Here is a 26,912-nt window from a genome sequence, read left to right on the forward strand (position 1 = left end):
CGAAACTATGGGTCCCCATCCTACCCCTTCCACAATCAGCTCAATGTCAATATTAACTCCAAGGAACTCCAAGCCCTCAACCCTTTCCACATTTGCACCATTGATGCTGAATGGGGCATGTACTTCACCATACTTCCTGGTCAATAACGAGTTATTCCATCATGGATATTTTGAGGGAGCCTATTGTCCTGACACCATGGCACTAAGTTCTCTACCTCCTTCATGTGCTCTGTCTCATTATTGTTCATGATTCAGCCCACCACAGTGGTGTCATCTGCAAACTTTGTGGATGGAATTAGAGCCAAATGTGGCCGTAAAGTCATAGGCCTAAAAGGATTGTTATTTGGAACCAAAAAGGCATCCTTGTGGGGCATTGGTGTTTAGAGTTATTGTGGAGGAGGTGGTGTCACCTATCGTCAATGGGTCAGAAGTTTGATTCCAATGGCAGAGAGGGTTGCTGATTGCTAGGTTCAGGAGTTTGGAGATGTGTTTTGATGGGATTATGGTGTTGATGGCAGAGCAATAGCCAATAAATAGTTCTAACATTGGAGTCTTTATTATCTTGGTGTTCCAGAGACGAGTTCAGGGCCAGGGAGATTACGTCCGCTGTAGACCTCTAACAATGGCACGAAAACAGCAGGGGATCAAAGCTGGCGGTGATAGTATGTGCCATCACCAGTCTCCTACAGCACCTCATGATGAATAGTAAGCTGGATATTCCCTGGGCCTGACCAAGTATATTCTTGGATGTTGTGGAAAGCAAGGGAAGAAATTGGTGAAGCATTGACAGATTTATAAGCATCATCTTTGGCCAAGGGAGAGTAGCAGAAGACTGGAGTGTGGCTAATGTTGTACCTGTATTTCAGTAGAGCTGCAGGGGCAAGATGAGGAATGACAAACCAGTGAGTTTGGCCATTGGTGATTGCTAAAACACTGGTGGGATTCTAAGGCATAGGATTCACCAGAATTTGGATCCACCATAATCAGCACTGCATTGTCCATCCTAAATCATGTTTCAATAACGTGACGACATTTTTTGATGAGGACTTACAAGTGCAGTGCAGCGAACATTGTCTTATTGATCATTCCAAGGAACTCCAGACAAGATGCTTAGTTTAAGAGCTCTGCAGAGACTCACTCTGGAACTTCCTATAAACATTGGGCAGCCTAGGGAGCAGTTAGTCAATCGACTAAAGTCAAAGAACACTTTTGATACAATGGTTATTGTCACCACCAATATTATTTATACCAGGTCCTCTGCTTTCAGTCTTTAGATTACGAGATAAATTGATTTAGAGCTGTGTGAACATTTTAATAAAAAGGTTGGTGATCAGTCCTATGTAAGGAACAGAGCATAAAAGCTATTCTATTTTTTTTCATGAGAAACATTCATCTGAAATATATGTTAACATATATGCTAAGACTCTTTACAGTATAAAAACTGATGAAAATTATTTTCCAATGGCAAGTATTGAACGATAGCTCTATATTTTAAGCACTGTAACTAAAAGGCCCTTTGTACCATTTCCTGCTGTAATTTACAAACATGCAGAAGGTTTCAATGGATTGTGATGGCACTGAAATAATCACGAGACAAGTTTTCAACTTTTAACAAAATCTCCAACTTTCTGATGCACTCGGATGTATGCAATCCGGCCTTGGAAGAGTTAAGAACAAAAACTTAACCCGATAAAAAAAAATGTTCCTCCCCAATATAGTATGCCTTCCTAAAGAATATGTACAAATTTAAATAACAATGGCTAATCAGTTTCCTTTTTTTTAAATCTTGACCCAATTTGTTTAACTTGGTTACATTAATCATAGCAAAAAATTACGTGGCTAAATGGTTTCATTTTACTTTGAATTTTCACAGAGGTTGTTGAAGAACAATTACTTTAGGAATTTTAGTTTGGTAACTTGGACCTCCACCAGCTGCACTAAATCCAAACGAAACAGCTGGCAATGATTTCTGTTTAAATTTGGATAGATTCCAAAGATTATAGAGTGATTTTTCTTTAACTTGACCATATTTGATTGAGTTGTTTTCTGTCAGAGAATATTTTTAAAGTGATAATTTGAATCATGTATAATCGGTTAAATGTTAGATCCCTCCTCAGCTCTGCAGATAAGAGTTACAGAGGACAGAAACAGACCCAGTTGGTCAAACTCGTCCAGCCCACCATTTAACCTAGTCCTATTTACCCACGTTTGGATCAAACCTTTCATATCCATGAACCTGTCCAAATGAAATATTGTTATTTTATCTGCCTCAACTACTTCCTCTGACAGCTTGTTCCATATACTCACCATTCTTTGCATGAAAAACTTGTCCCTCAGCCTCCTATTACATTTTTCCTCTCTCACCTTAAACCTAAGCCCTCGTTCTTGGTTTCTCTACCTTGTGAAGAATAATTCACACATTCACCCTATCTATTCCCCCCATGACTAAATACTCCTCTACATGATCACCTCTCAGCCTCTACCGCTCTAAGGAATAATGTCCTAGCCTGCCCAACCTATCCTCAGAGCTCAGACGCAGTTTAAGAATAAGGGGTAGGCCATTTAGAACTGAGATGAAGAAAAACTTTTTCACCCAGAGAGTTGTGAATCTGTGGAATCCACTGCCACAGAATGCAGTGGAGGCGAATTCACTGAATGTTTTCAAGAGAGAGTTATGCCCCTGTCCCACTTAGGAAAACTGAACGGAAACCTCTGGAGATGTGCGTCCCACCCAAGGTTTCCGTGCGGTTCCCGGAGGTTGCAGGTGGTTGTCGGACGTTGCAGATAGTGGAAGCAGGTAGGGAGACTGGCAAAAACCTCTGGGAACCTCCGGGAACTGCACGGAAACCTTGGGTGGGGCGCAAAGTCTCCAGAGGTTTCCGTTCAGGTTTTCTAAGTGGGACAGAAGCATTAGATTTAGCTCTTAGGGCTAAAGGAATCAAGGGATATGTGGAAAAAGCAGGAACGGGGTATTGATTTTCAATGATCAGCCATGATCATTTTGAATGGTGGTGCTGGCTCAAAGGGCCGAATGGCCTACTCCAGCACCTATTTTCTATGTTACTAGGCCCTCGGGACCTGGCAACATTCTCATAAATCTTCCTGATTTATCTGATCTTCTAATTGTGGACAGATTCCTGTCATGATATAGGTATTATTAAATTGTGCTCCCAAGCAATGAAATTTATAACATGAAGATTCTGAAAACATGAATTAGAATTCAGATCAAGAGAATACTGATTTTTGAATATTATCTTCAACCAATATAATGAAGATATGGGGAAAACAGTCCGATAAGGTCACCAGACCAAGTGGGACCCGTTGGGTCCCTGTAACATTGGAGGTCTGGCCCCCCAACGCAACCCGTTCCCCAACACAATATTCCACCACTCACCCGTTCCCCCAACGCAACCCGTTCCCCCAACGCAATATTCCACCACTCACACATAGCCCCCAACTGCGCAGGTGCGGCTCATTTCCCCTCATCTCCCAGCACTCCCTCCCCCTCCTCCACACTCCCTCTTCTTTCACCTCTCCTCCTCTTCTCCCATCCCCCACTACCCCTCACATCTCCCTCCCTCTCCTTTCTCCTACCCTCAGTCACTCCCTCCCTCCTTCCATTACCCCTCTCCCCTCCCTACCTCCCCTCCATCTGTTTAAATAACTAAACATTAATCCTCTCCTTGTCCCCTCCCCCACGCCCTCCCTCTCCTTACAACAATGTAACAAATCTCTCACTGCACTGGCAGTCCCGTCTTTGTTAACAGTGTAACAGTGGAGCACTGCTGCTGGGCAGTTTATGTAAATGAGATCCCATTGTGACGTCATAGCTGTAACCGCCACTGCAACTTTTTCTCAAAGTGGGGTTTTGTAAAGTTCAAAATGTGAATATCTTTTAAAATATACCATCAATCTGAACTAAACTTGATACACCACACCACAGGACAATAGAATAGAATAGTTTCTTTATTGTCATTGTAACATGAACCATGTACAACGAAATTTAACAATGTCAGCCAGTCAGTGCACCATTCAAACATTTCTAAAAGCTAACGATACATACAAGATAAAATATTAAAAGATAAACAACTAAAATAAATATCACGAAAATAGCACGCATAAACACCCAACCCTGTAAGGTGGTATAAATATTGTAGTGCTATCGGGTAGCATTTTGGCGTAATTCTGGGCATGATGGACACACCCGCATGCACCCGCACACAAGACAAGATGAGAGTTTTAGTAACATATAGTGTAATGAGTCAAGTCAAACACATGTCAAGATACAACACATATTTATTAAATCTACATACAGCAAGGATCTGCAGTCATCACATCTCCAAGCTGCTATTAATTTCCCACCAGCGTAAGCAGGCTCTTGATAATATGAAGTACATAGCAATATTTATAATTGGCTAGTATGAAATAGCCAATCTACATATAGGTAAGGTCATGTGATAGAAGCAGAATTAAGCCATTCGGCCCTTCAAGTCTACTCCGCCATTCAATCATGTCTGATCTATCCTCCTTCCTAACCACTTTCTCCTACCTTCTCCCCATAACTCCTGATACAATTACTGATAATGAAAATAGGATGTGCAAGTTTAGCAAGGTCTGTTCCAACAATTTAAATTGTTCCAAATGGAAGGGGAGCAACAGGAATCACAATGGGAGAGTAGTGAGAGGGTCTCACAGAACTCCTGTTGGTGAGAGGAGGAGAACCTCTTCAAAGTACACATATTTAGCGGTAGAGTAGTAAAACATTGCGATAGTCCCTGCCTCAACTCCCTCCTCCGACAGCTGGTTCCATGCACCCATCACCCTTTGTGTGAAGAAGTTACCATTCAGGCTCGAATACTTCAAATCTTCTTACATTCCATAACACATGCAGCAGTCTCATCTTTGTGCTTACGTAAAGACGGTGTGATTTTTTAATATAAAATGTAGGTAGGGTGAAGATTATCTTGGAATCCTGGTTACCATAATTTAAAGACTTTTTGATCTACATATTTTTACATGTTGAGTTACACTTGCGTTCTGTGATAGCATATGCCCAAAGGAGAGGGTAAGACTGCATGGTAACTGATAATGAACCAAGGCTACACACTCCACCAACTGTAATTGGTGCCAAATGCAATTTTTTTTTCTATTTAAAATAAATATAATTGAACCTGGAGAAATAACTGAAAGTGCAAATGAGTGACAGGCCTTATGCATCACTTGCCTTTGTGATAGTAGAACACTTGCTTTTTGTCCAAATTTATGCAGAATTTTTTTTAAAGAGCTGCTCACGATTATGGGGCTTAGAGACAGACAGGGCCTCCTTATCAGCTGAAATTGAACTACCAAGAGTATGCAAGACTATATACCAGGCAAATTAAATGAAATGCAAAACCGGCAAATGACCATCTCCACCTGGGTGCCTGGGTCCTGGACTTTCTCACCGCCAGGCCCCAGGGAGTCAAGAAGGGGGGAAATACATCGAAGTCCCTCACCCTGAGCACAGGATCCCCCCAGGGTTGCGACCTCAGCCCCATACTGTACTCCATGTACACACATGACTGTGTGACTAGGTTCAGATCCAACTCGATAATCAAGTTTGCTTATGACACTGTGGTGGTGGGCCTGATCTCAGACAACGATGAGAAGGCCTACCGGGAGGAGGTGGCTGATCTGGCACTCTGGTGTCAGGACAACAGCCTCCTCTTGAACATCAAAAAAACTAAGGAGCTGATCGTGGACTTTAGGAGGGCACATCATCCGAGGACGTACACACCATTGAAGATAAATGGGGATACTGTGGATAGGGTGAGCTGCTTTAAATACCTGGGAGTCCACATCTCTCAGGATATGACATGGACATCACACGCTGTAGCACTCGTGAGTAAGGCAAGGCAGCGCTTTTACCACCTCAGGTAATTGTGGAAATTGAGGAAGTGTCTCTGAGGATCCTCCAGTGCTTCTACTCTGCGGCTGTGGAAAGCATCTTGTCCGGAAATATCACGATTTGGTTTGGGAACTGCTCGGCCCAGGACAAGAAGGCTCTTCAGAGAGTAGTGCGTTCGGCTGAACGCACTATGGGAACTTCACTTGCCCCTCTGCAGGAACTATACATCAGGAGGTGCAACTCCAGAGCCAATAAGATCATGAGAGACCCCTTCCACCCCTGCAACGGACTGTTCCAGCAGCTACAGTCAGGCAAACGCCTCCATTGCCATGCTGTGAGAACGGAAAAGTTGAGAAGGAGTTTCTTCCCAGAGGCCATTAGGACTGTAAACTCCTACCTCTCCAAGGACTAACTTTTCTGTACCACTCTACTGTTTTTTAAATTGCTGTTTTTTTTTTTTTTCCTTTTTCCTTCCTCCTACAATATGTAATATGTAAAAGAATATGTGATTCTGTTCCATTCTGTTTGTAGTTTGTTTGTTTGATTGTTTGTTTTTTGCACAAATTCCGTGAGCATTGCCACTTTTCATTTCACTGCACATCTCGTATGTGTATGTGAAGAATAAACTTGACGATGTTGACTTGAAATGATAATGCATGATTCCAATCAGGCTGTCCACAGTGCACAGATGCTGGATAAAAGGTATGATGTTTAGGGCAAGATGAAGTACAGAAAAGTCTGATTAAAGATAGTTCAAATGTCTTCCATGAGGTAGATAAGAGATCAGGACTGCTCTCTAGTTGGTGAGAGGACAGTTCAGCTGCCTGAGAACACCTGGGAAGGAACTGTCCCTGAATCTAGAGGTGTGCATTTTCAAATTTATGTACATCTTGCCTGATGGGAGAGGGGAGCAGAGGAAGTGACTGAGGTGGGACTGCTCCTTGTGGCCTTGCCGAGGCAGTATGAAGTGCAGATGCAGTTAAAGGATGGGAGGTTGGTTGCGTGATGGGCTGGGTTGCATCCACAACTCTCTATCATTTATTGTGCTCTTGAATGAAGCTGTTCTCAAAAATGCTGTCATGTATCCTGATAAAATGCTTTCTACAGCGCATCTGTAGAAGTTGATGACGGTTGTCGGGGACATGCCGAACTATCGTGGCCTTATAAGGAAGGAGAGGCATTGGTGTGCTTTCTTGGCAATTGCTTCGATATGGCTGGTCCAGGACAAATTGCAGGTGATATTTATTCCAAAGAACCTGTAGCTTTCAACAATCTCTACCACGGCATCATCAATGTGTACCAGGCACACTAGAGCCTGATGGGATGGATGTCATTGCCATCTTGGCCAACTGCTCAAAGCAAGCACAGAATGCATTAAGTTGTCCTTCAAATGTTAAATCAAATTCCATTCTGCTCTCTGAAGTGGGCATAAAGCCTGTTGTGCCATGTGTTGAAGAGCAGGAAATCACTTAAATCACTAAAGTGGATTACTATTTGTGGGAGCTTGCAATGAAAACTTGGCTACCACATTTCTTATATTAAAATAGCAATTACATTTCAAAATTACTCCATCTGCTGTGAAGTGTTTTCTGGCCCACTGAGGTTGTAAAAGGCACATTGTAAAAGCAAATTCATTATTTCTTTGCCTTTAAGTTTCTCCCGCTTCTGCTCTGAACCCAGCAGCAAAGAAATTAGCAAATGGTCACGGCCTGCGGTTTTAACCCTGGTCCACCTGAATGGGGAACTGCTCGGCTGGTTGCTACCGTTCTGCAGGAGCATGCGCTCTTCCTTCTGTGGAAGTGGAAAGAAATACTTCCATATGGCACTTTTCAGAACCGCATGAGATGTTCCACTTCCAGTGAAGTTCGTCTGAAGTGTGGGCACAGTTATGATGTAGGTAAGAGCTTGCTTTAATAAAGCATTATTCACTATGTCAAGAGGACCACATTTCACAGTCAGTGGAAAATGATCAGGAGCAGGAACTCGTACTGATGTTTCTCGTCCTGTTCTATGCCCCTGAGATTAATTATAGTGCCAATGTGGCTGAGATCAAGCAACTTTTTTTTCTCTGTGACTCATTGGAGAGATTCACTGAACAGTTGTTTCGTTTTAATGGGAAAATTACATTTTTGACTTTCTTGCATGGCAGTACAATATAGTTTGACTGAAACATTGTTCACTCTTTTACACTCCATTAACACATTCTTCCACTTCTAACTTCTTTATTAATATTTTTCCAGCATATAATTTTTCTGCAACTTTCTATTCCCTTTTGGATTGTGGACTAGACTGGTAGATTAGGTTACTGATTGCTTAATATATATTTATATATATCTAACCCCGAGGGTGAACCTAAAACAATGTATTTCAATCTCTTCATAGAGAAATGGATCACAGTGGGAAGAAAGAATTCCTGAGTGCAGCGGCCTAATTAACTCATCCCTGTATGTGAGTTTTCACCATTAAAGCTGGATTTACACCTATTGTTCATTTACATGTAATAGATCTCCGTAAGAAGAATTTGTGTTTATGTAGCGTACAGTTTTGGTCTCCTAATCTGAGGAAAGACATTCTTGCCATAGAGAGAGTACAGAGAAGGTTCACCAGATTGATTCCTGGGATGTCAGCACTTTCATATGAAGAAAGACTCGGCTTGTACTCGCTAGAATTTAGAAGATTGAGGGGGGATCTTATAGAAACTTACAAAATTCTTAAGGGGTTGAACAGGCTAGATGCAGGAAGAGTGTTCCCGATGTTGGGGAAGTCCAGAACAAGGGGTCACAGTTTAAAGATAGAGGGGAAATCTTTTAGGACCGAGATGAGAAAAACATTTTTCACACAGAGAGTGGGGAATCTCTGGAATTCTCTGCCACAGAAGGTAGTTGAGGCCAGTTCATTGGCTATATTTAAGAGGGAGTTAGATGTGGCCCTTGTGACTAAAGGGATCAGGAGGTATGGAGAGAAGGCAGGTACGGGATACTGAGTTGGATGATCAGCCATGATCATATTGAATGGCGGTACAGGCTCGAAGGGCCGAATGGCCTACTCCTGCACCTATTTTCTAAAGTTCTATGTTTCTATGTAGCACTATAGTCAACCAAAGCATTCTGATAGAAACATAGAAACATGGATATATCCCACAACTTTACTGCTTGCCATGTCATATTAGTTTCAATTGTAATTACAGTTGTGCAGGACATTGGTGAGGTTGCATTTGGAATATTGTGCTCAGTTTTTGTCAGCCTGCTATAGGAAGGATGTCATTAAGCTGGAATCAGTGTAGAGAACATTTATGTAGATGTTTCCAAGACTTGAGACCCAGAGCTACAGGGAGAGATTGGGCAAGCTAGGTCTTTATTCCTTGGAGCACAGGGGTAATCTTATGGAGGTGTATAAAATCATGAGAGGAATTGATAGGGTGCACAGTTTTTTACTCAGGTAGGGAAGCCAAGAAGCAAAGGATATAGGTTTAAGATGAGAGGGGAAAGATTTAACAGGAACCTGAGAGCAACTTTCTTGCTCAGCCGGTGGTAGGTCTATGGAACAAGCTACCAGAGGAGGTAGATGAGGCAGGTACTATAATAGCATTCAAAAGACATTTGGAAACGTACATGGTCAGAAAAGGTGTTGAGGGAGATGGGTCAGACATGGACAAGTTAAATGGGGCATCCTGGTTGGTATGGACGAGTTGGGACAAAGGTCTTATTCCCATGCTGTGTCTTTATGACTCTATATTCTATTCACTAAGAACAATGACTGATATTATGAATGGAAGAACACTTAAATGCAGTTATCAATGGTCCATTGGAAGGCTGCTAACCAGTCTGTATTTTATATGTATTACCTACTATTTTAAAAGTCCGCATTTAAGTATTTGAATTCATACATCAATCCGTTTTAAACATATTAATGGACATTTTGTGGGGCTCATGGCATTTCGACTAATACCTATGATAGTAATACCAGGTAGATTTCTGCTATGGGCAGACTTCGGGGCTACGTGTTGAAGAAGTTCCCATAGTCCTCATGGAGGTTTGGTTTATTCTGAGGCCTTCAGGAAAAAAATCCCCTATGATGTAGGACTGTGGAAAGCCAAGATTCACAAGGAAGGCAAGGCCAGAGCAGGAAGACTCAGCCTTTCTTGTTGAAATCTGGAAACTGCTTTTACTTCATTTGGCCTCAAAAAATAAGCTTTCCTTTCGACAGCTCCCCAACAACATCAAGGTCAGATAGTGGATGGGAAGTACGATGACATTGAAATTGAAGAAGTGCTTTCAGTCAACTTAGCACTCACAGTTTAATGCTCACAGCCAACAGTTCAGAAAATAACTGCAGGACACTCAGTAGTTGATTTGGAAGCTGGATTTGCACAAGGTGAAACTGGCCATAAGTAGCCTTCATGCAGGGCAGTGGAGGAAGTTACTGAAGGTGCTGTCCTCAGAAAGTAAGATAGATATGTTACCTTGAGAAGGACTTGCAATATATCTCTAATGGCTACAAACAAGAGCAAAGCTAGGGAATGAAAAGTCCACTCAAGGACAACAAATAAAATTATGGCTGGAGTCAGGTGAACTGGGTGATTATTCCTTGATGATGATTACTCATTCGTGTTCACCAAGATGAAGGGAATGGAGGGCTGTGCACCAGATTTCTGAACTGTCTTCAGAAGATAGCCTTTATATCACTATATCCCTCTCCAAGACACTGGAGAATAACTAACAAGTTAATGAACTATGTGCTTAATTCATAAAAATCTATATAGACAGGGACAAAACACTGTGACGGGCAACCAACAATTTTAGCAATAAATTCAATGTGAGAATTAGTCACATCAATCCTTAACGGAACACACACACCATTACAAAAATAATATTGTGGTGCATTTAAGAGTAGAATGGAAATGTCACCAAAGTAATAGACCTGGTCATTGGCACCTAAGCCATGGGGCAACTTGCCTGGTCCATGCCCCCCCAGAAATGCTGCCTGACCTGTTGAGTTACTCCAGCACTTTGAGTTGCACACAAGATTCCAGCATCTGCTATTCTTTGTGTTTCTCAGACCATGTCAAGCGTGTCTTGGATCTGGCCAGAGATGTTGTTCTCATGATAAGCAAAAAAAGTCTCCAACACTAACTTAGATGGAACCCAGATAATAAACGCACAGATTGGCAAAATGTGAGCTTGAGCAAAAGTCTCCAACTCTAACTTAGATGGAACCCAGATAATAAACACTTACATTGGGTAGCGCCAGCAATGGCTGCCTCACCAACAGTCTGTCTGTCCCTTCCTTCTCTGTTGTTTTATAGTATGTGTTAATGGAATGGTTTAGTGTTCTTTAGCTGGTTTTATGTGTGGGGGGGTTGGGGGTGGGGCGGGGGAATCCTTTCGTTTAATTTCTTCCCTCAACAGAGATGTGATTTTTTTGTCCGTATCGTATCTCCGTCCGCACTGCAGCCTAACATTGAGGAGTTGGCGGCCTTTGCTGGAGACCAATTTCAGGAGCTCCAACAGTGGGAGCCTGCGGGACTTAACATCATGGAACTTGCAATCCCTTTGCAAGGGATCGACCTTGGAGCTCCAACCGTGGGAGCCTGCGGACTTTAACATCGTGGAGCTCACGGTTTCTGGTTGGACACCGGCTTCGGGAGCTCCGAGCCGCAGGAGCTTCGACCGCCCCAACACGGGAGCTTCGATCGACCCGACGCGGATTCTTCGATCGCCTTGTCGGATTGTTTGACTGCCCCGACCGCGGGAGAAAAATTAGGATTAGAAGAAGGATAGGCTTTATTGCCTTCCATCACATTGAGGAATGTGGGGAATCTGCTGTGGTGGATGTTTATGTTAACGTTTATATAGTTGTGTGTCTTGTCACTTTTTTTAGTTATGACTGTATGGTAATATGAATATCACTGTACCTTAATTGGTACACGTGACAATAAAAGACCTTTGAAACCTTTGAAGCAAATAGGCCCTGATAGTCACCAGTAAAGCAATATTTACTGTGATTCCAGGCGGTGTCACTTTCAGTGACGATGTTCTCATTGAATTGGGGCACACCCTTCTTCAATGATTTTGAAGCTAATGAAATGGTCCCTGAACACCCTGGCCAATAATAGCCAATTAGTTTTAGTGAAGTTTAGAGATACAGCATAGAAACAAGCCCTTTGGCCCACCAAGTCTGCGCCGATCAGCAATCACCCCATACACTAGCACTATTCTACACCCTAGGGGCAATTTACAATTCTTACTGAAGCCAATTAACATACAACCAGTACATCTCTGGAGTGTTAGAGGAAACCGGAGCACCCGGAGAAAACCCATGCGGTCATAGGGAGAACATACAAACTCCGCACAGACAGTACCCATAGTTAGGATTCAACCCGAGTCTCTGGCGCTGTAAGGCAGCAACTCATGCACTGCGTCACCGTGCCACCCTAATTTTTGCTTAGTAGGTTTCTCCCACTCCTTCTCTTCCCCTCGCACTCCGCATACCCTCTCCTCATTTTCCCTGTTGCATTGCACTGAAGGAGAATGGCAAAGTTTTTTTTGGCCTTCCATCACAGCTATGTGATGGATGTTTATGTAAAATTGTAATTATGTTGTGTCTGGGGTCTATTTGTGTGTAATGTATGGGCGCAGAAACGGCATTTCGTTTGGACCTCTAGGGGTCCAAATGACAATTAAAATGACAATTAAATTGACTCTTGACTCTTAATGACAGACTACAAATCCATATGTGCCTGATAGAAACTGACGTGCAAAAGGCCTGTTGGTACAAATCCTTCAATTAAAGTCCAAAATATATACTGCACTGTAGACTTTAGCAAGTTTAAACATTTCTAGAAAATATCAAACTCTGTGGAAGCACATAAAGCATCTAGTTAGTAGCTAACATCCAAAAAGATGACCTTTTAAACAAAGTTAGTGGAAAATTCCTTCCTAATACGGAAATAATGCTTGGCTGGATAAGGTTAAGGGGGAGATTTTATAACCTGCTTTCCGTACCTAGTTTTAATGGGTTTCACCTACACTTATGCTGACACCTTCACCAACATAGCAATCAGTAGGACACAATTAAAATATCCAGATCTGTAAAATTCTATGCAACCAATCCATCACCAGAAGAGTCGATTTAACGTATAACAGACAGCCAGAAATATCTAGAAAATCTCACCACACCCACAATGTAACCGTACCCCATAAACATTCCAATTTCATTGTCACTTTGCGCTTCAGTGTGACTGCCACATTGGACGTGAGCAAAATGATAGCATGATATAATTTACCATGTAACACTTAAGTTGTTTTGCAAGGGAATTGAGACCGCATTGCCTTTGGAGGACCCACTGTTTGACGGCTGCAACTCTACTCTGGGCCATCAGCTAGGTAGGTACATCCTTACTTTTCTCCTTTCCTCCCAAACCACCCTCATATGCAACCCCTCTGTAAAGCTCTCTGCAACCGCTTCAATCAACCCCCACCAATCCCAATTCCCAAACTCCCATCTCCTAAACACCCGTCACCACTAATCTCCTAAACTCTGGACCAGTTTGCAATTAACTGAATCCTTCGCCCCAATTTGATGTCCCCATTCAATGACCCCACCAGTCCCAGACATCCCCTCCAATTGGCCCAGCCAGTGCTGGATACACCATCTTATATATAACCATATAACCATATAACAATTACAGCACGGAAACAGGCCATCTCGACCCTTCTAGTCCGTGCCGAACACGTATTCTCCCCTAGTCCTATATACCTGCGCTCAGACCATAACCCTCCATTCCTTTCTCGTCCATATAACTATCCAATTTATTTTTAAATGATAAAAACGAACCTGCCTCCACCACCTTCACTGGAAGCTCGTTCCACACAGCCACCACTCTCTGAGTAAAGAAGTTCCCCCTCATGTTACCCCTAAACTTCTGTCCCTTAATTCTCAAGTCATGTCCCCTTGTTTGCATCTTCCCTCCTCTCAGTGGGAAAAGCTTTTCCATGTCAACTCTGTCTATCCCTCTCATCATTTAAAAGACCTCTATCTTAAGATAAAGAAGTCCCCCCTTAACCTTCTGCGCTCCAAAGAATAAAGCCCTAACTTGTTCAACCTTTCTCTGTAACTTAGTTGCTGAAACCCAGGCAACATTCTAGTAAATCTCCTCTGTACTCTCTCTATTTTGTTGACATCCTTCCTATAATTAGGCGACCAAAAATTGTACACCATACTCCAGATTGCCTCATACTCCAGATTGTACCCCATTGCCTCACCAATACCTTGTACAATTTTAACATTACATCCCAACTTCTATACTCAATGCTCTGATTTATAAAGGCCAGCACACCAAAAGCTTTCTTTACCACCCTATCTACATGAGATTCCACTTTCAGGGAATTGTTGGCCTGGCCAGTCTCAAATGATGCTTCCTGTTGGCTCTGCTAGTCTCAGATATGCCCTCCAATTGGCTCTTCTATTTCCAGACACTTCCTCCCATTGGCTAGTCACAAACATGCCCCATCATTGGCTCTTTCGTCTGGGAAGCTCCATCCCATTGGTGCTACCAGTCTCAGAAACACCCAACCACTGACTGCGCCCATCCCGAAGCCCGACACTTTCCATGACTTTACAGTACATCCATTGCAACTATTGGGAAACTGTAGACGTAACCATCTGCAGGCTTTTAATTTCCTTTTTGTAGATATTCACCACAGAAAATGTCCAGATGCAAGGGTTTAGTGTTAATACAAGATCAAAGTGCTTCACACATACACTAAACTGTAACATGCACTCAGAAGAGGATGAGTGGAGCAACATCTGTTTCAAGGACTTACTCTAAACTCATGTAAAAGCCAACCAGATATATTGAATATTTGTTTTAATCATTGTCTTTGACCCACAGATTGATTTGCACCATCTTATTTACATTGTTCATCCTGATTTATCTATCCAGCAACATCAAAGACAAATGGGTCATGGACTCAGAATAAATGCACTATTTTGCCATAATTATGGTCATTATTTTTTTTTATGATTATTTTAGTATTTCCTCTTGTTTCATCCGAGTTCTTTTGGGAAATATATGATGACACAAATGGCAGAATTTGCATAATTTTTCAATAATTTTACCAAGCAATGATTACTGGTGATTGATTCTTTATTCCTTTCTGGAGCGTTTGTTTAATCTCATTGACCGCTCTGGCCACCTATTAAAATGGAAGAGCTGTACAAGGTAATTGATCAAGCCACATAATTGCCAATACCTGCTTACTTCAGTTTAGACTTATTAAGTCAAGTTTCTCTCCCTGTTATACAAATCATTTTATATTTCAAACTAGATTTGAAGGCACACAAGGTTAGTTAATTCTTCCTTCAACAGGACAAATAAACTCAGAATTTAGGGCGGTATGGTGGTGCAGCAGTCGAGATGCTGCCAAATGCCCCTGTCCCACTTAGGAAACCTGAACAGAAACCTCTGGAGACTTTGCGCCCCACCTAAGGTTTCCGTGCGGTTCCCGGAGGTTTTTGTCAGTCTCTCTACCTGCTTCCACTACCTGCAACCTCCGGCAACCACCTGCAACTTTTGGGAACCGCACGGAAACCATGGGTGGGGCGCAAAGTCTCCAGAGGTTTTCGTTCAGGTTTCCTAAGTGGGACAGGGGCATTACAGTGCCCGAGATCTGGCTTTGACCCTGACTATAAGTGCTCTCTGTACTGAGTTTGTACTTTCTCCCTGTGACCACGTGGATTTCACTGGGTGATCCAGTTTCCTCCCACATTCCAAAGATGTACAGGTTTGTAGATTAATTTGATTATGGTAAAAATTGTAAATTATCCCTACCGTGTAGGATAGTGCTAGTATATTTGCCGTGGATTGTCACCTTGTCGTGGTGGAGAAGCTTGTATGGATCTGAGATCCTGAGAGCGGTGCCGTCTGGAGCTATGTTCCTGGTAGGACCTCCATGGCGGCAAGGTCGAGGGGGAGGTCCCTGACAGAGCAATCCAACCAAGACCTCAATGGTGGAAGAGGCGGAGGACGATGGCTGACTTTAGTGGAGCATCACAACGGCTGGGAAAGCGGATGAAGGCTGCAGCAGAAAAGGGTCTCCGGTCGTCTTGGGCCCCATGCCATTGGATCCTGACCCAGATCTGTCAAGGACCGTGGAGTGACTGTCTGTGCACCAGTCTCCCCACGTTAAACAAAGTCATGCACAAGCGTCCTCCATATAGGGAATAGCACCCTGGAGACACCCATGGTCAGCCATGACCAAAAGGGACCTAAGAATGGGGATCAATGGTTGGCATGGACTTGGAACTAAACTAAGCTTATTAGCTATGATATTACATGAATCCCAAATGTTATCAAATGATGTTTTAGTGCTACTGTATTTATTAATATATTTAAAATAAATGGATTTGTACATAAACAGGTAAATATATGGCAGGGGCTAATATCACACTTTGAGGAACTTATTAAGATAATATAATACTTAAGGAAATAAGTTTATATTCTCTGGCTTTTGCGATTATCTTTTTTTTAACTATTTATCAAACATGTTCTATTATGATGCAAACAAAAGCTTATAATTAATAGTTATATAGGAATTATAAAACAAAAGAATGTCTGGAACACCCCTACCAGTTTGATTCTAGATTTTCCTCCACACAAACTGTGGGCATAACTTATTTTTAATATCCTTTTATTCCTGGTTTGTAATTTCATAACTGGCACATCGCTCCTCAAACCTTAAGCTCTACAACTACAATCACTGGAATGGAATGCTTTCTTCTTTCTTGGAAAGCAAAACAGTGCAAATGCCAGTAATTTGGAAAAGATAACAAAAAAATATCTTTACATGCTCAGTAGATCAGGCAACATCTGGAGAGTGAAACAGTTAACGTTTTAGGTCGATGAATCTGTACCTTGTTCCATCTGCATGAGATATTATGTCCTCTCACACAAGTTTTAATTATGTATCTCAATTCACTCACTGCCGCCATGTATGCCAAAGAAAACAATCTTAATTGTTCTCTAACTGTTGGAGAGGAATGCATTCTTTAACCTCTCCATTTCACCACTGAATGATATGAATGTACACCAGCTATTAAAACAACACATGATGTGACTTCTGATTGGATCGGGTCATCTATTAACACCTCAAGGAAGAATAAGTGAATATTCGGTCACTAGTCTGTGAAAGATTGAATTCTTCTCCCAGTGGACTGGAATAGAAAGCTTCCTTTAGACACAGGGAGATTGGTTGCTGTTATTATTGAGCGCTTTTGAATGAAGGAATTTTGATAGTGTGTAATGAGTAAGTAGGGTGACATAACAATGAAATTAACTTGCATAAAATTAAGGAAAAAAATCATAGATGGGAGGTTTGAAGATGTGCATTAATGTTAGAATGACCAGGTTTTAAATGTCACATTCCATATTTCAGACGTTCACCAAGAGTCAGTTAACTCATTCTTGGTCCATTAAATCACATGGAATATGGACAGGAACATAGCAGAGTGATATATATCAAGGAACATTTACGCCACCCTGATCATTGATGGATGCAACAAAATTGATTCAAATCATTTTGAAAGTGATGGGTTCTTTCTGTCAACCCATGAGGAAAATTGAACAATAGGAAGCTAATAGCTTTGACACTTAAGCTGGTATTGTCATTCATTGGGGGACCCAGAATTGGGCAAAATCAGTTATTGGGCGATTCCAAGGGGATTTAATCAGGGAATCAATGACTGGGGGGGGGGGGGGGTGCAAGATGTTCAGAAAGGTAGTTTTTGATGAGCTGGAGATGTCACCGGATCAGCAAATACAGAATGAATGAATGAAAGAATGAATAAGTTTATTGGTCAGGTATGTAAACATACAAGGAATTTGCCTGTGTGCTCCGCTCGCAAGTAACAACACGAATACAGTAAACTATGAGACGAGAATAGAATAGAATATGTTTATTGTCATTGCACAAAACTGAGCAATGAAATTCCATTTGCTTCTCCTCCGTTAAAAGAAATACAACACGACACCAATGCACATATGTACAGTTAATAGTAGAATATAAATACATTTTTAAAAGAGATTAAAATAATTTAGCGGTATTCCTCGAAGTTACTTCTTGCTTCCCAGTGTTCACTATTAAGCTCTTTTATCGCACAATGGTAGAAACTATTTTTAGTCTACCAGTGCGAGCCTGCAGAGACTTGAATCGCCTCCCGGAGGGTAGCAGAGTAAAAAGGTGGTTGGCAGGGTGGGATGTGTCCTTCTTGATATTTATCGCCCTGCGCAAGCATCGGGCCTTGTACATGTCATCCAAGGAGGGCAGGTTAGCGTTTGTAATGCTCTGCGCAGTTTTTATAATTCCCTGCAGCGCCCTCCTCTCAGCCACAGTACAGCTGGCAAACCACACCAGGATTCCATAGGAGAGGATACTTTCCACGGCGCATCGATAGATGGACAGCAGCAGCGGCTGTGAGACGTTAGCTCTCCGTAGAGACCTTAGGAAATACAGCTGCTGATGAGACCTCTTCACGAGAGTGACGGTGTTCATTTGCCATTTGAGGTCCTGGGAGATGTTTATTCCCAGGAAAAAGTCGTTGACTCTCTCCACCATGTCTCCTTTGATGTATAAGGGAGCAGGTTCCTCTCTCCTCTTCCTCCTGAAGTCAATGACAAGTTCTTTTGTCTTTGATGGGTTTAGTAACAGGTTGTTTTTGGTACACCAGATGAGCAGTTTTTGGACTTCATCCCTGTAGGCAGACTCGTCGTTGTTGTTTATCAGTCCCACCACAGTCGTGTCGTCCGCAAACTTGATGATCCTGTTTGTACTGTGTGTTGGTGTACAGTCATAAGTGTATATTGTATACAAGATTGGACTCAGCACACAACCTTGTGGCGCTCCTGTGCTAAGCGTCAGGACTGGGGAGTAATTGGACCCCATCCTGACAGTATGTGGGCGGTCTGTTAAAAAGTCCTTAATAGAAACATAGAAACATAGAAATTAGGTGCAGGAGTAGGCCATTCGGCCCTTCGAGCCTGCACCGCCATTTAATATGATCATGGCTGATCATCCAACTCAGTATCCCGTACCTGCCTTCTCTCCATACCCTCTGATCCCCTTGGCCACAAGGGCCACATCTAACTCCCTCTTAAATATAGCCAATGAACTGGCCTCAACTACCCTCTGTGGCAGAGAGTTCCAGAGATTCACCACTCTCTGCGTGAAAAAAGTTCTCCTCATCCACATGTGTTTGCATTAACACCTAAATCAGACAGTTTGTCCACCATTCTGCTGGGGATGATAGTATTAAATGCAGAACTAAAATCTACAAATAACATCCGCACATATGAGCCAGGACGTTCCAGATGTGCCAGTGCAGAATGTAGAGCTGTGTTGATGGCATCTTCCGTTGACCTATTAGCTCTATACGCAAACTGATGCTGATCCAGTTGAGAATAAAACATAAAACATTGAAACATTATAAATAAAACATTGTAGTTTAAACATGTGAATGAAATAAATACCTGAGCAACATGAGGCTGCAGACTTTTGGTTATTGAGTAGAGCTACTGCTTGTGGAATAAAGCTGTTTTTATGTCTGGCTGTGGCAGCTTTGATGGTCTGGAGTCAACTTCCAGAGGGAAGTGATTCAAAGAGTTTGTGGCCAAGGTCAGAGGGGTCAGAGATGATCTTGCCCGATCGCTTCCTGGCCCCTGCAGTGTACAGTTCGTCAATGGGGGGAAGGTTGCGGCCAATAACCTTCTCAGCTGATCGAACCATTCGCTGCAACCTCCGGAAGTCGTGCTTAGTGGCTGAGCCAAACCAGACCATGAAGGAGAAGGTGAGGACAGACTCTACGATGGCCATGTAGAATTGGACCAACATTGCCGGTGGCAAATTGTCGTCAGGAAGTGCATCCTCTGTTGGGTTTTATTGACTGTTGAGTCCATGGTGCCCCCCCCCCCCCCCCCCCCCCATTTAAGGTCCTTGGAGATGATGGTTCCACAAAACCTAAAGGACTCTAGAGATGTGACTGTGGTGTTATTTTTTGTGAGTGGGGGGAGGGGTAGCTCTCCTAAAGTCTACTATCATTTCCACTGTCTTAAGAGCATTGAGCTCCAGGTTGTTACGAAGGCACCAGGACGCCAGCTGTGTCACTTTCCTGCCTGTGGGCAGATTCCTACCCATCCTGGGTCAGTCCAATCAGGGTTGTGTCATCCGCAAACTTGAGAAGGTTTACCGGGGAGTATGTGAAATGTAGTTGTTGGTTTAGAGAGAATAAAGGAGAGGGGAGAGTATGCAACCTTGCGGTGCTCCTATGCTGAGGGTCTCCGTGTCCGAAATGTGCTTTCCCAGCTTCACATGTTGCTTCCTGTCTGTCAGGGAATTGATGATTCACTGACAGGGGTTCAGGCACAGTCAATTTGGAAAGTTTGGAGTGTAGTAGCTCTGGCACAATGGTGTTGAATGCAGAGCTAAAATCAACAAACAAAATTCTTGCATAGGTCCCCTGGTGGTCTGGGTGCTGGAGGATGAAATGCAGGCCGAGGTTGACAGTCTCATCCACTGATCTATTTGCCCGGTATGCAAACTGCTAAGGGTGCAGCAGGGGGGATGTGATATTTTTCAGTTGGGCCAGCACAAGTCTTTCAAGGGTCTTCATGACTACAGAGGTCAGTACGACAGGCCTGTTGAAATTAAGACCAGTAATCCTTGTCTTTTTGGGTACTGGGACAAAAGACAATAGACAATGGGTGCAGGAGTAGGTCATTCGGCCCTTCAACTCAGCACCACCATTCAATGTGATCATGGCTGATCATCCACAATCAGTACCCCTTCCGGCCTTCTCCCCACATCCCCTGACTCCACAATCTTTAAGAGCCCTATTTAGCTCTCTCATGAAAGTAATCAGAGAACCGAACTCCGCCGCCCTCTGCGGCAGAGAATTCCACAGACTCACAACGCTCTGGGTGCAAAAGTGTTTTCTCATCTCCGTTCTAAATGGCTTACCCCTTATACTAAAACTGTGGCCCAAGGTTCTGGAGTCCCCCAACATCGGGAACATGTTTCCTGCCTCTAGCGTGACCAAACCTATTATAACCATATGTTTCAGTAAGATATCCCCTCATCCTTCTAAATTCTAGAGTATACAAGCCCAGCCACTTCATTCTCTCAGCATATGACAGTCCCGCCATCCCGGGAATTAACCTTGTGAACCTACGCTGTAAGAATGTCAGAATAGCAAGATTGTCCTTCCTCAAACTCGGATACCAAAACAGCACATAATATTCCAAGTGTGGTCTCACTAGGGCCCTGTGCAGAAGGACCTCTTTGCTCATATATTCAACTCCTCTTGTTATAAAGGCCACCATGCCATTCGCTTTCTTCATTGCCTGTTGTACCTGCATGCTTACTTTGTATCTGCATGCATGCTTAATAGTGGAGACTTTAAAGCACGCAGAAACAGTACAGGTTTGCAGGGACTGGTTGAAAATGTCTGTGTGGACAATTGTACGGTCCTGGAGATTCCTGTCTTCCGAATAGCCTCTCCACCTCCTCAATTTCAATTGTTGGTGATAGAGAAGTGGCCAGACTGATGATGGGCAACTAGGAGGGGGTGGGTCGTGGATGAGGATCAGTCTTTGCAGACTGGAGTCAGGTAGTAAGTAGGTGTGAAGTGGTGATTGGGGAGGAGTGGCTGGGGAATGGTCCAGTCATAGCGTCTCAATCCAAAACGTCGCCAATTCCTTCTCTCCATAGATGCTGCCTCACCAGCTGAGTTTTTTTTGTCTACCTTTGCAGACTGGAGTCGCGTTGTGAGCAGGTGTGAAGTGGTGATTGGGGAGGGGGTGAATGGGCACCAGGGTTAAGTTTCTGTTTGTCGAAGCTGCAGTAGAACTCGTTCAGGTTGTTGGTCAGCTGACGATTGTCCAAGGAGCGGCGGGGGGTTTCCTCTTGTAGCTGGTGATTTCTTGCAAGCCCTTCCAAACTGAAGAAGAGTCATTAGCTGAGAACTTGTTCCTCAACTTCTCAGAGTATCTTTCCTTGGCAGCTCCGATTCCTCTCCTCAGCTTGTACTTGGCCTGCCTGTAGAGGTCTGCTTCCCCACTCCTGTAGGCCTCATATTTAGACTGGCGGAGCTGTCTGAGTTCTGCTGTAAAGCAGGGCTTGTCGTTGTTGAACCAGATCCAGGTCCTAGTGGGAATGCAAATGTCCTCACAAAAGTTGACATATGATGTCAAGGTGTCTGTATATTCGTCGAGGCTTGGGGTTGCTTCACTGAACACATTCCAATCTGTGCAGTCAAAGCAGAACTGTAGGTTTTCAATGCTCTCGCTTGTCCACCTTTTCATTGTTCTGACTACAGGCTTAGCAGCTTTTAGTTTCTGCTTGTAGGTCGGAATGAGGTGAACTAAACAATGATCACAGAGACCCAGAGCCGCCTGGGGAACAGAGCGATATGCGTTCTTGATTGAAGTGTAACAGTGATCAAGTGTTCTCGCCCCTCTGGTGGGGCGGGTAACACGAAGTCTGTACTTTGGAAGCTCTTGGCTGTTAAAGTCCCCCAAACCAATGTCCATTGAGTCCAGGAAGCCACTCTGTGCCCTCATTACCTGGTCAGCGAGTTGCGTTTGCGCCCTACATACACAGGCTTAGGGGGGGGGTGTATATTCTCCAGCGAGAATAAAAGAGGTAAATTCCCTTGGAGAATTAAAGGGTTTGCAGTTCTTAAAGAAAGATTCTCGATTGGGAGGACAGAAGTTTGACAGTACCGTGATGTCACTGTGCCTGTCCTGTTTAGTATAGAAGCATATTCCACCGCCTCTTGATTTTCCCGCTGCTTCTGCTTCACGATCCGCTCTCTGTAGTTGAAAGCCAGCCAGTTGCAGCGCATTGTCTGGGGTCGGTCTCGGTGGTCTCAGTGGACACAAGGCAGCAGCTCGAGAGAAGTCCTTGTTTGTCTGGTGCAGGAGTTGCAGTTCGTCCACTTTGTTGTTGAGAGAACGTACGTTTGCAAGGAATATACTGAGGAGCGGCATGCGTAATCCTCGTCGCCGGAGTTGGGCGAATGCTCCAGAGCGTTTCCCATGGGATCCAGAGTGCTTCCCACGGGTCCTCCTCCATCTCAAGACCTTGAACACAGCCACAGCCCCGCCGACGAGTATGTCCAAATAACCCAGTGAGTGAGAGAAATCCAGAACGATGTTTGGAGGTACCGTATGTCTGGTGTTAATGAGTACCTCTCTCATGAAAGTGATTCTTGTGGGATTTTCACAGACAACACAAATGAACAAACACATATAAAACAGCAAGGAGCAGTACAGCATGGCAGCCAATCGTCAGCCGGAGCTGCCGACACTATATTTGACACTATGTAGGGCTGCCAACACTATGTTTGAATAGCAAAGGGCATAAGGTGTTGTCGGTGGCCACAATGAGGCCTACTATACAATAGAAGATATCTGGAGAAACCCAATCACATAGGGCCATGTTACTATTGATATGGTGTGAAATTATGCTAAATAAGTAAAAGAAGAATAAAGAACATATCTCGCAGGTACAAGAAAAGCTTTGTTTCCAATGCTATCCATATCAGATGATACTATACATAAATACAGTCAAGCCACACAAGTACCACAGCAGAGCAAAGGGGGTGATATAGAATGCAGAATCTGCATTGTGGCGCATCTGGATCTTTCAGTTATCCATTCCTGATATCTGACTATCAAATTGCAAAAGCAATACTGCAGGGCATTCAGAAGGTAATACATGAAATGAAGTGATTTTTTTCAAATATATTATCTATTCACAATTTAATCTCAGAGACCAAATCTTTCTAACTTCCCTCAGGCAAACAGCTGGGTACATTTGCTTCTCTCAAAAACCAGTGCCTTATTCAGCATTAACTTCCTCGTCCTAGTTTGTGCACTTGTGTCTATCTCTAAAAAAGTCAAATGTGAAAGGAGGAACAAGGCTGGGATGGTTTTCAAACAACCTCACATAGGTTGCCCTGGTACCCGGGGGGGGGGAGTCAGTCTACCTCACAACAGATGAAGTATTCTGGGTCACAGTTTAAGAATAAGGGGGAAATCTTTAAGGACCGAGACGAGAAAAACATTTTTCACACAGAGTGTGGTGAATCTCTGGAATTCTCTGCCACAGAAGGTAATTGAGGCCAGTTCATTGGCTATATTTAAGAGGGAGTTAGATGTGGCCCTTGCGGCTAAAGGGATCAGAGGGTATGGAGAGAAGGCAGGTACAGGATACTGAGTTGGATGATCAGCCATGATCATATTGAATGGCGGTGCAGGCTCGAAGGGCCGAATGGCCTACTCCTGCACCTATTTTTCTATGTTTCTAAGTTTCTGTGGTTTCTTCATCCCACCCAATGGCCTCTATTGTTTTAATGGAATAAATAGTGTTTTGTATTAAAGTTTTATGAACCAGTCAGCATGCCTTTTGAATACAGGATTGTTAGGAATTCAATTGAGCAGGCAAGGGAAGTTAGTCAGCAAATTTTGAAAAATCGATGATTGTAAGGATATCAAGGAGCTCTAGGTCAGGGACTGGGCAAGACATGGGGCACAGTAAGTTGTTGATAGACTTTATGCCATTGTTCATTATTCCCCTGCACATGGCAAATAAACACTCCTAGGCCTTGACTCTGCATTCATTGAGGGAGTAAGTCAGAAAAGATCGGAACTTAAGTTGCAGGGCTTAACCTTAATGGGTTCCAATCTTGTTCGGGAGTTTCAGAACCTGATTTTCAAGAAGGTCCACTTTCCTCAACAATTCTCACAGGGAAGAACTGCACAGAAAATTACATTATTTGATATGAGTCTGACATGAAAGGACAAACCACATTGGGAAATGTCCATTTGAATTTCAAGAATAGTGCAAAGCCTCATGGAAACAGTCATTATCGCATTTCATGATGTTAAGCAAGTTCATTTACAAACATGTGTCACAACAATTAACAACGATTGATGGAATTTTTAGGCCAAGGTACATGTGCGCCTCTATTTCTTTGTATTTTATCAGATTCCAAAGATCAGAGATTATTGAGACCAACAGTTCACCCGAATATTTGCTATCTCAGTCACTACGTGAGATAGGCATGAGCAGACCAGCTCACTGCTAATGTCAATAATAAAAACGATGCTTGCTGCATTTCCTCCTATTAACGCTACTCACTTCCAGGCTTGGGATATTCTAAAGCGTGCTATTCCCAGGGTTTATGATTTAATGTGAGAAATTAAGCGGAAATCCGTGGAGTGCTTATAAAAAAAAGTTACAATTATTTTCAGATTATATGGAGGGCTGTCGAAAATTGCGGTCATGTAAATCTTAATGCAGATTGAAATCTCAGCATGCATCGCCACAATTCCAAGAGGCTTATGTAAATGTTAAAACATTTCCCGGAAACCTCTGCAAAATAACATTATCCTTGGCACCACCTGAAAATATCAACATACTCCTGGGCACGCTGTTACATTTCAAAAACCATCGCGAAATACGTTTTGGATGTTCAGCACCAGTGGCTGATCCTCAAGTGAGCCCTCACTCACTATTAACTGAAAAGTGGTATCATTTGTATTGGATATTGGGAAAAACGGAATGTAAAATCCAAGCTTATGTAGGATATGAACACTCTTTGTGTTTTTGATCTTTCCGATAATGAAAAAAAAACTGATATTCTATCAGTCGATGTAATATGGGTTTCAATCATAAAACAAGTCATAAAACTGCATTTAGAGTATTGTGTTCAGTTCTGGGCATCATGTTATAGGATAGATGTTGTCAAACCTGAAAGGTACAGAGAAGATTTACGAGGATGTTGCCATGACTGGAGGGTCTGAGCTATAGGCTTGTATTCACTGGAGTTTAGAAGGATGAGGGGGGTTCTTATAGAAACATATAAAATTATAAAAGGACTGGACAAGCTAGATGCAGGAAAAATGTTCCCAATGTTGGGCGAGTCCAGAACCAGGGGCCACAGTCTTAGAATAAAGGGGAGGTCATTTAAGACTGAGGTGAGAAAAAACGTTTTCACCCCCTTCCACAGAGGGCAGTGGAGGCCAAATCACTGGATGGATTTAAGAGAGAGTTATATAGAGTTCTAGGGGCTAGTGGAGTCAAGGGATATGGTGAGAAGGCAGGCACGGGTTATTGATAGGGGACGATCAGCCATGATCACAATGAATGGCGGTGCTGGCTCAAAGGGCCGAATGGCCTCCTCCTGCACCTATTTTCTATGTTTCTAGGGAGAGGTTGAGTAGGCTGGGACTCTATTCCCTGGAGCGCAGGAGGATGAGAGGTAATCTTATAGAGGTGTATAAAATCATGAGAGGAATAGATCGGGTTGATTCACTGAGACACAGTAGGGGAATCAAGGACCAGAGGACATAGGTGTAAGGTGAAGGAGAAAAGATTTAATAGGAGTCTGTGGGGTCACTTTTTCACACAAAGGGTGGTGGGTGTATGGAACAAGCTGCCAAAGGAGGTGGTTGAGGCTGGGACTATCCCAACATTTAAGAAGCAATTAGACAGGTACATGGATTGGACAGGTGTGGAGGGATATGGACCAAATGCCGGCAGGTGGGACTTGTGTAGCTGGGACATATTGGCTGGTGTGGGCAAGTTGGGCCGAAGGGCCTGTTTCCACATTGTATCACTCTATGACTGTTTATTTGAAGTTTAAGAAGTAGACGATTTATGCAACAGATTTCCCTCAGATGTGGAAAATATAAATTGCACACCATATGTCCATTAGACATGTGGAAATAACTTGAGCTACATGTGCTGCAGACTTCTAGAATCAGAGAATGCCATGACAGATCTTAAGCCTTTACTTTTTGCACCATCATTTTATTCTATGTGAATATTTCATCACAAGTTAATTACTTTTCACATGTACTCACAGATTTCCCTTTTTTCCTGACCTGCACATCACTTATTTTAGTCCTATTGTAAATTTATGCTCTTTAATTACTCTCTTGCTGGCTTCTACAAAATATAGTCTT

At 43.0% G+C, this 26,912-nt stretch overlaps 1 long non-coding RNA gene across 1 annotated transcript in view; it reads left to right on the forward strand.

Moving 5' to 3' along the window:
* Window positions 1-14,103, forward strand: part of LOC129695853 (uncharacterized) — a 79,369-nt gene extending 65,266 nt beyond the window's left edge. Inside the window, exons 3-5 of the long non-coding RNA XR_008723238.1 lie at window positions 7,541-7,784; window positions 8,270-8,335; window positions 11,341-14,103. This is a non-coding gene — a long non-coding RNA (uncharacterized LOC129695853). The remainder of the gene's footprint in view (window positions 1-7,540; window positions 7,785-8,269; window positions 8,336-11,340) is intronic.
* Window positions 14,104-26,912: the final 12,809 nt, after the last annotated feature.

The sequence above is a fragment of the Leucoraja erinacea genome, chromosome 3 (genome assembly GCF_028641065.1).
Source record: "Leucoraja erinacea ecotype New England chromosome 3, Leri_hhj_1, whole genome shotgun sequence".
Lineage (NCBI taxonomy): Eukaryota > Metazoa > Chordata > Chondrichthyes > Rajiformes > Rajidae > Leucoraja > Leucoraja erinaceus.